Source organism: Aquarana catesbeiana, linkage group LG12 (assembly GCF_042186555.1).
Source record: "Aquarana catesbeiana isolate 2022-GZ linkage group LG12, ASM4218655v1, whole genome shotgun sequence".
Lineage (NCBI taxonomy): Eukaryota > Metazoa > Chordata > Amphibia > Anura > Ranidae > Aquarana > Aquarana catesbeiana.
Genome location: NC_133335.1, coordinates 173,460,784 through 173,475,417, shown reverse-complemented (window position 1 = coordinate 173,475,417; position 14,634 = coordinate 173,460,784). Strand labels below are relative to the sequence as shown.

General features: G+C 45.3%; 2 long non-coding RNA genes across 2 annotated transcripts; one reads left to right on the top strand and one right to left on the bottom strand.

Annotated features, from left to right (window-relative positions):
* Positions 1–9,653: 9,653 nt before the first annotated feature.
* Positions 9,654–10,736, bottom strand: LOC141114154 (uncharacterized). Its single transcript, XR_012236881.1, has 4 exons — positions 10,564–10,736; positions 10,339–10,455; positions 10,019–10,229; positions 9,654–9,894 (listed from the first exon to the last, which is right to left on the bottom strand). It is a non-coding gene; the product is annotated as an uncharacterized lncRNA (long non-coding RNA).
* Positions 10,737–13,226: 2,490 nt separating this feature from the next.
* LOC141114153 (uncharacterized) lies at positions 13,227–14,300 on the top strand. The gene is made up of 4 exons (XR_012236880.1): positions 13,227–13,391; positions 13,500–13,616; positions 13,726–13,936; positions 14,061–14,300. It is a non-coding gene; the product is annotated as an uncharacterized lncRNA (long non-coding RNA).
* Positions 14,301–14,634: the final 334 nt, after the last annotated feature.

Sequence of the window (14,634 nt, the reverse complement as noted above, 5' to 3'; positions counted from 1 at the left end):
GATGTCCGCTGCTGCTTTATTGAGGCCGAGTGCAAGGTGTACCAAGATGGGCGTCAGAGAGGCAGCAGAAAAAAAAATTAATCCTTAATCCATAAGTGTCATCCATCAACCAGTGCTCATCAGTGACATTTGTTAGTGCCATCCATCAGTGCCCATCCAGCCAATGCCACTGCCAGTCATCAGTCAGTGCCACTTATCAGTGTGTGCCACCTATCAGTGTGTGCCACCTATCAGTGCCCATCAGTGCGTGCCACCTATCAGTGCATGTCACCTATCAGTGCTGTATAATCAGTGCCACCTATTAGTGCTCATCAGTCAGCGACATCTATCAGTGCCAGCCATCAGTGTGTGCAACCTATCAGTGCATGTCACCTATCAGTGCTCATCAGTGCTGTATAATCAGTGCCACCTATTAGTGCTCATCAGTCAGCGCCAGCCATCAGTGTGCAGGGGCGGATCCAGGGGGGGGGCAACAGGGCAATTGCCCTCTCCAAGATTGTGGGTGAGTGGGTGGGCAGGGCAGGCATCGCTGTGGGTGAGAGAGCCGGCGGACGGCTCCACAGCTGAGAGCACGGGCGGCTCCGAAGTGAACAGCTGTGTGCGGCTCAGTGACAGTTTGTGAGCGGCTGCAGTGCTGGCCAATCAGGGAGCCGGCGGGCGGCTCCACAGCTGAGAGCACGGGCGGCTCCGTTACGTGAACCGCTGTGTGCGGCTCAGTGACAGTTTGTGAGCGGCTGCTGGCCAATCAGGGAGCCAGCGGGCGGTGGAGCAGAGAGATAACATCATCTCTCACCGCCCAGCGCCGCCCTGCATCCCTGCAGTTACGCCCACACTGTTGAATGCACAGGCAGCCGCGGCAGCAGAGAGATTACATCATCTCTCTGCTGCCCCCCCTGGGGCGGGATGCAGCGCTGACACATCCGCTCAGGATGAGCCCTGTGTTCGCTCTGCTCCCATCGCTCTCCCAGTGGCAGCAGCCAGCCCATTCCTCCCTGCCCAGCACTGATGACAGGGGGTCACCAGTTAAATAAGCCTGACTCTGACTGGGACACAGCAGACAATTATAGCAGTCAAGTGACAATCCGCAACGTGTGGCATGGGACGTGGCAAGTGACAATCTGCAACGTGTGGCATGGGACGTGGCAAGTGACAATCCACAACGTGTGGCATGGGACGTGGCAAGTGACAATCCACAATGTGTGGCATGGGACGTGGCAAGTGACAATCTGCAACGTGTGGCATGGGACGTGGCAAGTGACAATCTGCAACGTGTGGCATGGGACGTGGTTATTGACAATCCGCAACGTGTGGCATGGGACGTGGCAAGTGATAATCCACAACGTGTGGCATGGGACGTGGCATGTGACAATCTGCAACGTGTGGCATGTGACAATCTGCAACGTGTGGCATGGGACGTGGCAGGTGACAATCCGCAACATGTGGCATGGGACGTGTCAAGTGACAATCCACAACATGTGGCATGGGACGTGGCAAGTGACAATCCACAACGTGTGGCATGGGATGTGGCAAGTGACAATCTGCAACGTGTGGCATGGGACGAGGCAAGTGACAATCTGCAACGTGTGGCATGGGACGTGGTGATTGACAATCCGCAACGTGTGGCATGGGACGTGGCAAGTGACAATCCGCAACGTGTGGCATGTGACAATCTGCAACGTGTGGCATGGGACGTGGCAGGTGACAATCCGCAACATGTGGCATGGGACGTGGCAAGTGACAATCCGCAACGCGTGCCATGTGACAATCTGCAATGTGTGGCATGGGACGTGGCAAGTGACAATCCGCAATGTGTGGCATGTGACAATCTGCAACGTGTGGCATGGGACGTGGCAGGTGACCATCCGCAACATGTGGCATGGGACGTGGCAAGTGACAATCCGCAACGTGTGGCATGGGACGTGACAAGTGACAATCCGCAACGTGTGGCATGGGACGTGGCAAGTGACAATCCGCATCTAGTGACAGGTGACGTGGCAAGTGACAATCCCCAATGTGTGGCAGATAACAGTGGCAAGTGACACGCTCGGGGCTCCCACTGATTCTATGGTGAGTTGAACCATTTCATTTTTTATAACCAGGTAATAATAGTAATAATGCGCTTCAATCATCCTGACACCATAACAACCATGGTGCCGTGATGATTGAAGCGCTAACACCAGCCATTTCCCCGTTAAATTTACCCAAAAAAAAAACATATTTTCTGGCAGTGCCCCTCCCGAGACTAGGCTCTGGATCCGCCCCTGTCAGTGTGTGCCACCTATCAGTGCCCATTAGTGCTACATGACATTAAAAAAAAGTATCGGTGATCGGTATCGGCGAGTACTTGAAAAAAAGTTTCGGTACTTGTACTCGGTCTTAAAAAAAGTGGTATCGGGACAACCCTAATTTCAATAACAACAAAGCAGCTGAAACTGATTCACAACCCCCTCTACTACTTAACTGACCAGACCAATATCCCAAGAGTTTAATTGACTTGATGCTATACTCTGAATAAAAAGTGTTCCTTTAATTTTTTTGATCAGTATATATACTGTATATTGTAGCAGAGCGGTACCCTGCCAGAGTTCAGATCTAGTAAACAGCCAGTTTACTAATTGGTAAGCTGGGCTTTAAGTAATGACCAGACCAGGGTTCTGGGCTCCCAGTTGGAGATAGCTCCACCCAACAGACAGGAGGTCTGGGCATGGGAGTCAGGAGGGGTCCACCTAGGAGATAGGTGGGAGCCAGTGTAGAACGAGGCTACTTGATGTACGCACTGAGGTGCTGAGTATCTGGTCTGTGGAAGACAGACCATGGCCCAAAGCGTAAGGCCCGAGCAGGAGAGCTGCCTTTTATTAGCCAAGAGGGCTGAATTGTCGTTTATTTCGGTAGCAGGACTGAAATGGTGAATACCCCTGCGAGGGAAACTACTATGTTTCCTTTTAACTAAAAGTGGGCAAAACCAGCCCAGAAACAGAGAATAAGTGATTGGCGGAGTCCTTAAAGCTCTAGGTTTGATGTGAACCCCTTACAAAAAATATATATACAGTGCCTTGCAAAAGTATTCACCCCCCTTGGCTTTTTACCTATTTTGTTACATTACAGCCTTTATTTCAATGTTTTCTTAATCTGAATTATATTTGATGGATCAGAACACTGGGGAGAACCTCTGGGGGAATCTAGGATGAAAAAGGACCTGGGGCTCCTAGTACATGATAGGCTCAGCAATGGCATGCAATGCCAAGCTGCTGCTAACAAAGAAAACAGAATATTGGCATGCATTAAAAAGGGGATTAATTCCAGAGATAAAACTATAATTCTCCCGCTCTCCAAGACTCTGGTCCGGCCGCACCTAGAGTATGCTGTCCAGTTCTGGGCCACAGTCCTCAGGAAGAGGATGTACTGGAAATGGAGCGAGTACAAAGAAGGGCAACAAAGCTAATAAAGGGTCTGGAGGATATTAGTTATGAGAAAAGGTTGCGAGCACTGAACCTTTTCTCTCTGGAGAAGAGACACTTGAGAGGGGATATGATTTCAATATACAAATACCATACTGGTGACTCCACGATAGGGATAAAACTCTTTTGTGGAAGGAAGTTCAACAAGACTCGTGGCCACTCATTAAAATTAGAAGAAAAGAGGTTTAACCTTAAACTACGTAGAGGGTTCTTTACTGTGAGAGTAGCAAGGATGTGGAAATCCCTTCCACAGGCAGTGGTCTCAGCGGGGGGCATCTATAGTTTTAAGAAACTATTAGATAAGCACCTGAACGACCGCAACATACAGGGATATACAATTTAATACTGACATATAATCACACACATAGGTTGGACTTGTGTCTTTTTTTTCAACCTCACCTACCATGTAACTATGTAACACAAAAGTCTAAGTTGGTGAAGAAAAATTAGAAAAATATATATACATAAAACTATTTTTCAGAAATAAAAAACTGATAATTGGCATGTGCGTATGTATTCACCCCCTTTGTTAAGAAGCTTATAAAAAGCTCTGGTGCAACCAATTACCTTCAGAAGTCACATAATTAGTGAAATAATGTCCACCTGTGTGCAATCTAAGTGTCACATGATCTGTCATTACATATACACACCTTTTTGAAAGGCCCCAGAGGCTGCAACACGTAAGCAAGAGGCACCACTAACCAAACACTGCCATGAAGACCAAGGAACTCTCCAGACAAGTAAGGGACAATGTTGTTTAGAAGTACAATTCAGGGTTAGGTTATAAAAAAATATCCAAAGCTTTGATGATCCCTAGGAGCACCATCAAATCTATCATAACCAAATGGAAAGAACATGGCACGACAGCAGACCTGCCAAGAGACGGCCACACACCAAAACTCACGGACCGGGCAAGGAGGGCATTAATCAGAGAGGCAGCACAGAGACCTAAGGTAACCCTGGAGGAGCTGCAGAGTTCCACAGCAGAGACTGGAGTATCTGTACATAGGACGACAATAAGCCGTACGCTCCATAGAGTTGGTCTTTATGGCAGAGTGGCCAGAAGAAAGCCATTACTTTCAGCAAAAAACAATATGGCACGTTTTGAGTTTGCGAAAAGGCTTGTGGGAGACTCCCAAAATGTATGGAGGAAGGTGCTCTGGTCTGATGAGACTAAAATTTGAAATTTTTGTCCATCAAAGAAAATGCTATGTCTGGGGTAAACCCAACACATCACATCACCCAAAGAACACCATCCCCACTGTGAAACATGGTGGTGGCAGCATCATGCTGTGGGGATGTTTTTTAGCAGTCAGGACTGGGAAACTGGTCAGAGTTGAGGGAAAGATGGATGGTGCTAAATACAGGGGTATTCTTGAGCAAAACCTGTACCACTCTGTGTGTGATTTGAGGCTAGGATGGAGGTTCACCTTCCAGCAGGACAATGACCCCAAACACACTGCTAAAGCAACACTTGCGTGGTTTAAGGGGAAACATGTAAATGTGTTGAAATTGCCTAGTCAAAGCCCAGACCTCAATCCAATAGAAAATCTGTGGTCAGACTTAAAGATTGCTGTTCACAAGCTCAAACCATCCAACTTGAAGGAGCTGGAGCAATTTTGCAAGGAGGAATGGGCAAGAGGCTTCTTACCACGTGATCAGCTGTGACCAATCACAGCTGATCACAGCGTGAACCAGGAAGTGCCGGTAAATGGCATTTCTCGGTTCGCGCTGACAGGGAGAGCCGATCGGCAGCTCTCCCTGTCAGAGGTGGAGGTCTGTACTGATAATCAGCACACTGATTATCAGCACAGCCCCTTCAGATGTGAAAATAAGTTACCAATCCGTGCCCAGCATTTCCCCAATAAAAAAGCCTTCATGTGCCCACCACAGTGCCAATCAGTGCCCAGCAGTAACACCTGTCAGTAACACATCAGTACCTCATCATCAGTGCTGCCCATCAGTGTCACCTGTCAGTGCTAATCAGTACCACCTATCAGTGCCAATCAGTGCCGCCGGTCAGTGCCCATCACCCCCGCCTGTCAGCGCCCATCAGTGCTGCATATCCGTGCCGCCTATCAGTGCCCATCAATTCTACATATCAGTGCCAACTCATCAGTGCCGCCTCATTCGTGCCCGTCAGTGAAGGGGAAAACAAAATTTTATGACAAAAACTATGAAAAAACTTTTTTTTCCAAAATTTTGGTCTTTTTTAGTTTGTTTATCAAAAAATAAAAACCCCAGTGCTGATTAAATACCACCAAAAGAAAACTCTAGTTGTGTGAACAAAATTATAAAAATTTAGTTTCGGTACAGTGCTGCATGACCGAGTAATTGTCATTCAAAGTGCGACAGCGCTGAAAATTTGCCTGGGCAGGAAGGGGGGAAAAGTGCCCGTTATTGCAATGGTTAACGTACTACATACGTATTAACTATCAATGCCTCAAAGTATTAAAACTGCAACGGCAGCTTGCATAATCATTTTAATACAGGTTTCCTTTAAACCCAAACTCAGTAGCTGACACGGACACTTACTAATGTATAAATGTTTCAAAAGTAATTCAAAAGTAATTCTGTTTGGGGAAAAAACAGAACATAATCCGCAGGAAGTATGTATGTATATATATATATATATATATATATATATATATATATATATATATATATATATATATATATATATAATGTTGTAAAGCGCTGCGTAAACTGTCGGCGCTATATAAATCCTGCATAATAATAATAATAATATATATATATATATCTATATATATATATGTGTGTATGTATATATATATATATATATATATATATATATATATCTATATCTATCTATCTATCTATCTATCTATCTATCTATATATATATATAATAGTAAAAAGGTTGGGTCTGAGCATGTAGGCTCTTTACAAAATAATCTAGAGTGGGTGACTGGGGTCAAAGAGAAGGCAATTTTATTAAATACTTTCTTCAGCTCTGTGTATACAAAAGAGCATGGGGGAGCTCATGCCCATAATGGTGGATAAAGCACCTGGACCAGGTGGCATCCACCCACGGATCCTAAAAGAATTGAGCTCCGTCATTTCAAAGCCATTGTTTCTAATTTTTAGGGACTCTAATGACTGGAATGGTACCACTGGATTGGCATAGGGCCAATGTGGTGCTTATATTTAAAAAGGGATCAAAGTCTTTACCAAGTAACTATGGACCTGTTTAACTTCTATAGTCAGGAAGATACTGGGAATTTTAATAAAAGACCGCATAGACAAATTCTTGCTGGAAAAAAATATTTTACGCATCAGACAGCATAGATTCATGAAAGACAGAAGTTGTCAAACAAACCTGATTTCTTTTTATGAGGAGGTAACACCTTGGACAGAGGGGTGGCTGTGGACGTGGTATACTTGGATTTTGCAAAAGCGTGTGACACAGTTCCCCCCACACAGGTAATGTGTAAGTTAAAGTCTACAGGCTTGGAAAGATCAGTGCGTAAATGTATAGAAAACTGGCTAAAAAAACATATTCAATGAGTGGTATTTAATGATTCATAATCTGAATGGTCTAAAGTTCAGTGTTGGGACCCCTACTTTTTAATATCTTTATAAATGATATAGGGTCTGGGATTAAAAGTAACATTTCTGTCTTTGCAGATGACACTAAGCTATGCAGTGGAATAATGTCCTTACAGGATGTCTCCAATTTACAACCCAGCCTCAATGCACTGTTTAATTGGGCAACTATGTGGCAAATGAGGTTTAATGTGCATAAATGTAACGTTATGCACTTGGGGTCTAATAATATGCATGTATCATACATACTAGGGGGAGTACAACTGGGGGAATCCATAGTGGAGAAGGATCTGGGGGTTTTGTTAGATCATAAGCCTAATATATAATGCCAAGCTGCAGTTTCCAAAACAAGCAAAATCCTTTATCCTGTATTAAGAGAGGTATGGACTCCAGAGAGAGATATAATTTTCCCCCTGTACAAATCATTAGTAAGACCTCATCTGGAATATGCAGTTCAGTTTTGGGCACCAGTTCTCAAAAAGGATAGAGGAGCTCAGCTATGAGAAGATTAAAGGAACTGAATGTATTCTCTTTTGAGAAGAGGAGATAAGGGGGCAGATGATCAACATGTAAAAATACATAAGGGATCCATATAGTGAACTTGGTGTTGAATTATTCACTTTAAGGTCATCACAGAGGACAAGGGGGGACTTTTTACATCTAGAGGCAATTGTCCTGCCTGGGATGACTTCGATATCCCCTCCTCCTCCCTCCCCTGTCCAAGCCGGGGAGTGCTGGATGCCTGAGCCGGATGCTGGAGGCTGAGCCATCCCTGGAGTCTGACTGTGGCGACTGGTGGGTCGGTGTTCTCCTGCTTCTCCCCTGGCAGTGCGTCTGCTCTGGTCGTGCGTCTCCTCCCCACACTCCCTTGGCCAATAAGATCGCTTCTCCTTTCTCTTTCTCACGACCCGCTTCCTGATTGGCTGGGAGGAGAATCAGTGTGAGAATAGCAAATATTCATTTGCTATTTTCACACAACTGGGTGGGCTCAGAGTACAGTCCTCTCTGCCCCAAGCCCACCCTTTTTTTGAAGGCTATTAAAGCCTCTGGCTCTAAAAACACCCCCCCCCCCCATTGAAATATATGCGTCTAGTGCCCTGCTTGTAGATTAGGGGGCTAGACGCATGGACAGGGGGGGGCAGGCGCCCGTGTGCCCCTAATGGACGGGTCGCCACTGGTGCGATTGTATGATTTGGTTTTTTTTTATTTGGTTGAACTAGATGGACTTGTGTCTATTTTTCAACCTGACTAACTATGTAAGTACACTTTTCTTCATGTTTTGTCTTATTAAAAATGTTGGGCAGGTCTGATAGCACTGTTTTGGATTTCAGTGCAGCAAAAGGCACTTTTTTATATTACCCAGACCTACATTTTAAGAAAACTTAAGTAGTAAAGAGATACCAAAATACCGTTCTAGGGACATTTGCAATTATTCTGTTAATTTCTGACCCTTTATAAAACAAAGTAACAAAAGCAGATAGTTGTCTTGAGGAATCAACTGCAATGAAGCTATAGCAACAAAAGTTGTATTTTCAGCTATTTGAGAACAATTGAGCACTGCCTGTGATGTATTTTTTTTTAATCTATGCTAATAGCATTCAGTGATACCTCGGTTCATGAACTGAATTCTGGTAGCGAACCAAGGCAAATTTTACCATAGGGTTCAATGAGGTTAATCCGTTCTGAACTTTTTTTTTTTGTTTATATGTAAAATTATGAAATGTATGTACAAAAAAAGGTTTTTAAACATATATTACATATGCTCTTTTACATTAAGCTGACCTCTTTCATGTGTACATCTAAAAAAAAAAAAACTAAAAAAACTAGAGCTCCTCTTTAATCCTTGTTTGAAACAATCTCAAACCACAATTTAAATGACTAATCTAGGGGCCAGAAAACAGCACTGTGCATCCAGGAAAAGATCATCTGAGGACATGATAAAGTTGTAGAATTCATATGAACTGTTTTTCCATGATTCCCAATCAAGTGAGCTCACCCTCATGGTAGTCAAGGGGAAGACACCCCTATCTGAGTGGACTGGTTCACCTAAGACTCTCATCTTGCACTGCTCTTCTCAATATGAACGTGTCCGAGCAGGGAAGATGGCCGCGACTCGTGTTCGTGAACCGAAGCAGAGTACGCGTACCGAAGCAAATTTTTATGAACTCTTCTGTTCGCGAACTGAGTTGTTCATGAACAGAAGCGTTCGTTAACCGTGGTATCACTGTATTTGTATTCACCATAATATAGTTATGGAGGGCATTGAGAGACAAAGAAGTCATTCATCTTTGGTTATATTGCCACTTACAGGAGGATTAGATGATGACAAACGCATACAACAATAAAAAAACCTGTAGGCCAGCTCAGGATAACCCATTCCACTACAAGCATGTCTGGCACTTTTTCTTTCTCGTACATCACAGGACACAGAGCCTCAGTAATTACTGATGGGTTATATAGGGTATCACTAGGTGATTGGACACTGGCACACCCTAGACAGGAAGTTCAACCCCCTATATAATCCCTCCCCTTCCTGGGGATACCTCAGTTTTTTTTTTCGCCAGTGTCTTAGGTGTTTATATTTAGGAAGTTACCCCCAACAGGTTAAAGGGACTTTAACGGCAACTCATTTAAAATTTAAAATTTATTTTATTCAGTAGAAAAAGTATATATATATCATAAAAGACATGAAGAGTCTGTGACAAAAGGGTAACAAAAACAGTGTCATATAATCTATAAAAAAACTATACAACGATATACTGTATGTATGGAATTCAAGACTATATTCAATGGTCTTGCCACGAAATCTTACGCATTTCGGGACTTAGGCATAATGTCCCTTCATCAGAGACAGGTCGTGGATCATAGACCTATTATACAATGAAATACAAACAAAATGAGTACAAAAAACAATCATGTATAAATAATATTTACAGGTATCACATATATGTCATTTGGTTTATTGTGACCGTGAATAAGAAAGGCGCAACCTACCCATACATATCAGTAACGGAGCATCTATGCCAAGATCGCTGCAGTAACGGTGTCAGATACCCCAGGTCTGACAGATGTAAACAAGGACCTGAGTGCATCGGCCGGCCCAACTCTATCCACACTGATCCAACCCACAGACATAAGGGGGCGTCCCGCGGCTCCACCACACAAACTAAAGCCAAGTTGCAAGCACTACAACATGCTGTATCATCTGCGGGATAGAAACACGTGCTATGTAGTAGAAGCTTGCCAGAGGCTAATAAGCGATTCAAGAAATCAGAGGGCAGAGGTGGGGGTTAATAGGAGAGCTGTGTTCATACCGGGATATCCGCAGTTCAGGCCACAACAGTCTGCATCACCATAAGAGAGGGAAGAGTATTGCCATGTGTATGCAAGTGCAGATCGAGCCAGGGAATTAACCCATATAAGGGCTAGGTCTGTGGACAAACAAACAGGGGATAAAGTTGTAATAGCAACCCTGAGAGTTTCAAATTAAATAAACAAACGGTATAGCTGGACCACAGCCATCCAAAGATAGTACTTACATGAGGGTGCAATGTTAAGTCCTGGTGAAGCATGGGTGGTCCTATAGCGCGTCCGGGCCGGTCACCGCCAAGTGCGGTAATGATAAGCCCATTCAAGTGCATCGCTGAAATATAAGGAGCCTGGGGGGGGAGTGGTGTAGCGTGACGTGCGTCTAATCAGCTCAGCGTCATCACATCAATCACACAGTAGGGGTGTGTGAGAGGGGAGCGGCCGTGCTATAGCGCCACGCCCACTGCACGTTCCCGTACTAAGGACGAGAAACAGCGTGTAGCTGACAGGTAAACCCGCCCACCAAGTAAAATCAAAACACAGCAGACGGAACAGCGAGGTAAAGTTTGATGGTTGCCTAGCAACTACTGGGTGGCCGTTTTCTCATAAGAATTCAAGGAAATTGCTCAGGCATCAGAGGGCAATTCATTTGAAACAAAGTTTTAGTAATAATGGACGCTGTATAGCCTGTGCAGCCCGGTCTGTGTTAACCCATTCAAACAGAAGAGACTATCATATTCAGTGTGTGGTTTTAGCATGGCCACACTAGTTTAACCCCTTGGAGCCTGAAGCCTCTGATTACTACCATAATATGCGCAACACAGAAATGAGACAAAAGATATTCGTTTGTGTATAACTGGCAGGACCACAAAGGTCCCCCCAAGACACACAATCCCATCCGAAGTAGGGGGAGGGACAGTGGTGGGAAGAGGATCCCGAGCCGTCGCTGCACGGCCCGCCCCACAGAAAAATCTGAGAGGGGGGTCATGCAACGGCAGCCCACCGACGCAGAAAAGGCCGACGGGCGGACCACCTGCCACAACATAGCGGCTAAAGTGTCCCACCAGGAGGCCAAAAACAGAGGCCCCCCATAGGCGAACCGAAGGAAGCCCGGGGGGTCCCCCTGCGCCGGGTGGGACAGGGAGGGGTCAGCCGAAACAAAGACAACCGCAGGCCCACAGATCTGGCATAAAATGCTCCGACATCAACAGGGCACAAGGGCCATTGACAACATATCATATATGTGGATTGGATAACATAGACACATAGTAAGGCATTTCAATTTTTCTAGACAACAAACAAGATGATAAGGAGCAGCCACAGAATGGTAATACATATTTATGGTTGAAAAAATGGATGGATAGTAAGTATGCGGGGGGCCTGTGAGGAGAAACTATAAGTCCTTCTCACAAAGACCAGATGTAAAACCCTCTAAAAACGGTCTGTAGCTGAACTGCTCATTGAAGCCCGGGGGTGAGGTGGCAGCAAGGTCCATAATCCAGCGAGCCTCTCGCTGTAGAAGGACCTTATTCCAGTCTCCGCCCCTCGGGTTAGGGTGGATTCTGTCCAAAAATAGAAATTGGATTTTTGGGAAGACCCCGTAATGTTCGTTAAGAACATGTCTCCCCAAAGGGAAATCAGGGTCTGCTTTTTTCATTGAGACAATATGTCTGGATGACACATTACGGGGTCTTCCCAAAAATCCAATTTCTATTTTTGGACAGAATCCACCCTAACCCGAGGGGCGGAGACTGTAATAAGGTCCTTCTACAGCGAGAGGCTCGCTGGATTATGGACCTTGCTGCCACCTCACCCCCGGGCCTCAATGAGCAGTTCAGCTACAGACCGTTTTTAGAGGGTTTTACATCTGGTCTTTGTGAGAAGGACTTATAGTTTCTCCTCACAGGCCCCCTGCATACTTACTATCCATCCATTTTTTCAACCATAAATATGTATTACCATTCTGTGGCTGCTCCTTATCATCTTGTTCGGTGTCTAGAAAAATTTAAATGCCTTACTATGTGTCTATGTTATCCAATCCACATATATGATATGTTGTCAATGGCCCTTGTGCCCTGTTGATGTCGGAGCATTTTATGCCGGATCTGTGGGCCTGCGGTTGTCTTTGTTTCGGCTGACCCCTCCCTGTCCCACCCGGCGCAGGGGGACCCCCCGGGCTTCCTTCGGTTCGCCTATGGGGGGCCTCTGTTTTTGGCCTCCTGGTGGGACACTTTAGCCGCTATGTTGTGGCGGGTGGTCCGCCCGTCGGCCTTTTCTGCGTCGGTGGGCTGCCGTTGCATGACCCCCCTCTCAGATTTTTCTGTGGGGCGGGCCGTGCAGTGACGGCTCGGGATCCTCTTCCCACCACTGTCCCTCCCCCTACTTCGGATGGGATTGTGTGTCTTGGGGGGACCTTTGTGGTCCTGCCAGTTATACACAAACGAATATCTTTTGTCTCATTTCTGTGTTGCGCATATTATGGTAGTAATCAGAGGCTTCAGGCTCCAAGGGGTTAAACTAGTGTGGCCATGCTAAAACCACACACTGAATATGATAGGCTCTTCTGTTTGAATGGGTTAACACACAGACCGGGCTGCACAGGCTATACAGCGTCCATTATTACTAAAACTTTGTTTCAAATGAATTGCCCTCTGATGCCTGAGCAACTTCCTTGAATTCTTATGAGAAAACGGCCACCCAGTAGTTGCTAGGCAACCATCAAACTTTACTTCGCTGTTCCGTCTGCTGTGTTTTGATTTTACTCGGTGGGCGGGTTTACCTGTCAGCTGCACGCTGTTTCTCGTTCTTAGTACGGGAACGTGCAGTGGGCGTGGTGCTATAGCACGGCCGCTCCCCTCTCACACACCCCTACTGTGTGATTGATGTGATGACGCTGCGCTGATTAGACGCATGTCACGCTACACCACGCCCCCCCCAGGCTCCTTATATTTCAGCGATGCACTTGAACGGGCTTATCATTACCGCACTTGGAGGTGACCGGCCCGGACGCGCTATAGGACCACCCATGCTTCACCAGGACTTAACATTGCACCCTCATGTAAGTACTATCTTTGGATGGCTGTGGTCCAGCTATACCGTTTGTTTATTTAATTTGAAATTCTCAGGGTTGCTATTACAACTTTATCCCCTGTTTGTTTGTCCACAGACCTAGCCCTTATATGGGTTAATTCCCTGGCTCGATCTGCACTTGCATACACATGACAATACTCTTCCCTCTCTTATGGTGATGCAGACTGTTGTGGCCTGAACTGCGGATATCCCGGTATGAACACAGCCCTCCTATTAACCCCCACCTCTGCCCTCTGATTTCTTGAATTGCTTATTAGCCTCTGGCAAGCTTCTACTACATAGCACGTGTTTCTATCCCGCAGATGATACAGCATGTTGTAGTGCCTGCAACTTGGCTTTAGTTTGTGTGGTGGAGCCGCGGGACGCCCCCTTATGTCTGTGGGTTGGATCAGTGTGGATAGAGTTGGGCTGGCCGATGCACTCAGGTCCTTGTTTACATCTGTCAGACCTGGGGTATCTGACACCGTTACTGCAGCGATCTTGGCATAGATGCTCCGTTACTGATATGTATGGGTAGGTTGCGCCTTTCTTATTCACGGTCACAATAAACCAAATGACATATATGTGATACCTGTAAATATTATTTATACATGATTGTTTTTTGTACTCATTTTGTTTGTATTTCATTGTATAATAGGTCTATGATCCACGACCTGTCTCTGATGAAGGGACATTATGCCTAAGTCCCGAAACGCGTAAGATTTCGTGGCAAGACCATTGAATATAGTCTTGAATTCCATACATATAGTATATCGTTGTATAGTTTTTTATAGATTGTATGACACTGTTTTTGTTACCCTTTTGTCACAGACTCTTCATGTCTTTTATGATATATATATACTTTTTCTACTGAATAAAATAAATTTTAAATTTTAAATGAGTTGCCGTTAAAGTCCCTTTAACCTGTTGGGGGTAACCTCCTAAATATATTCTGACTTTGGGGATGTTGGCAACAACTATGATATAGCTGAATAGCACTTCCTTTCCTTTTTTTCTGTGTCTTAGGTGTTGGTCTCGAGTAAAGCTGTGCTGAGCTCCAAAGGAATATCCTATACTGGGGCAAGCCATGCAGCCGGATCCATTCAAAGTGTCTTTTCCAGGCCGAATTGAATGGTACCCGGGCCTCGTGTCTGAAGAAACTAAGTTTTACCTGTAACGCTTCTCTTTTTAGAGAGCTGGACTCCGGGATCCAGTATTTGTTTTTTTCAGCC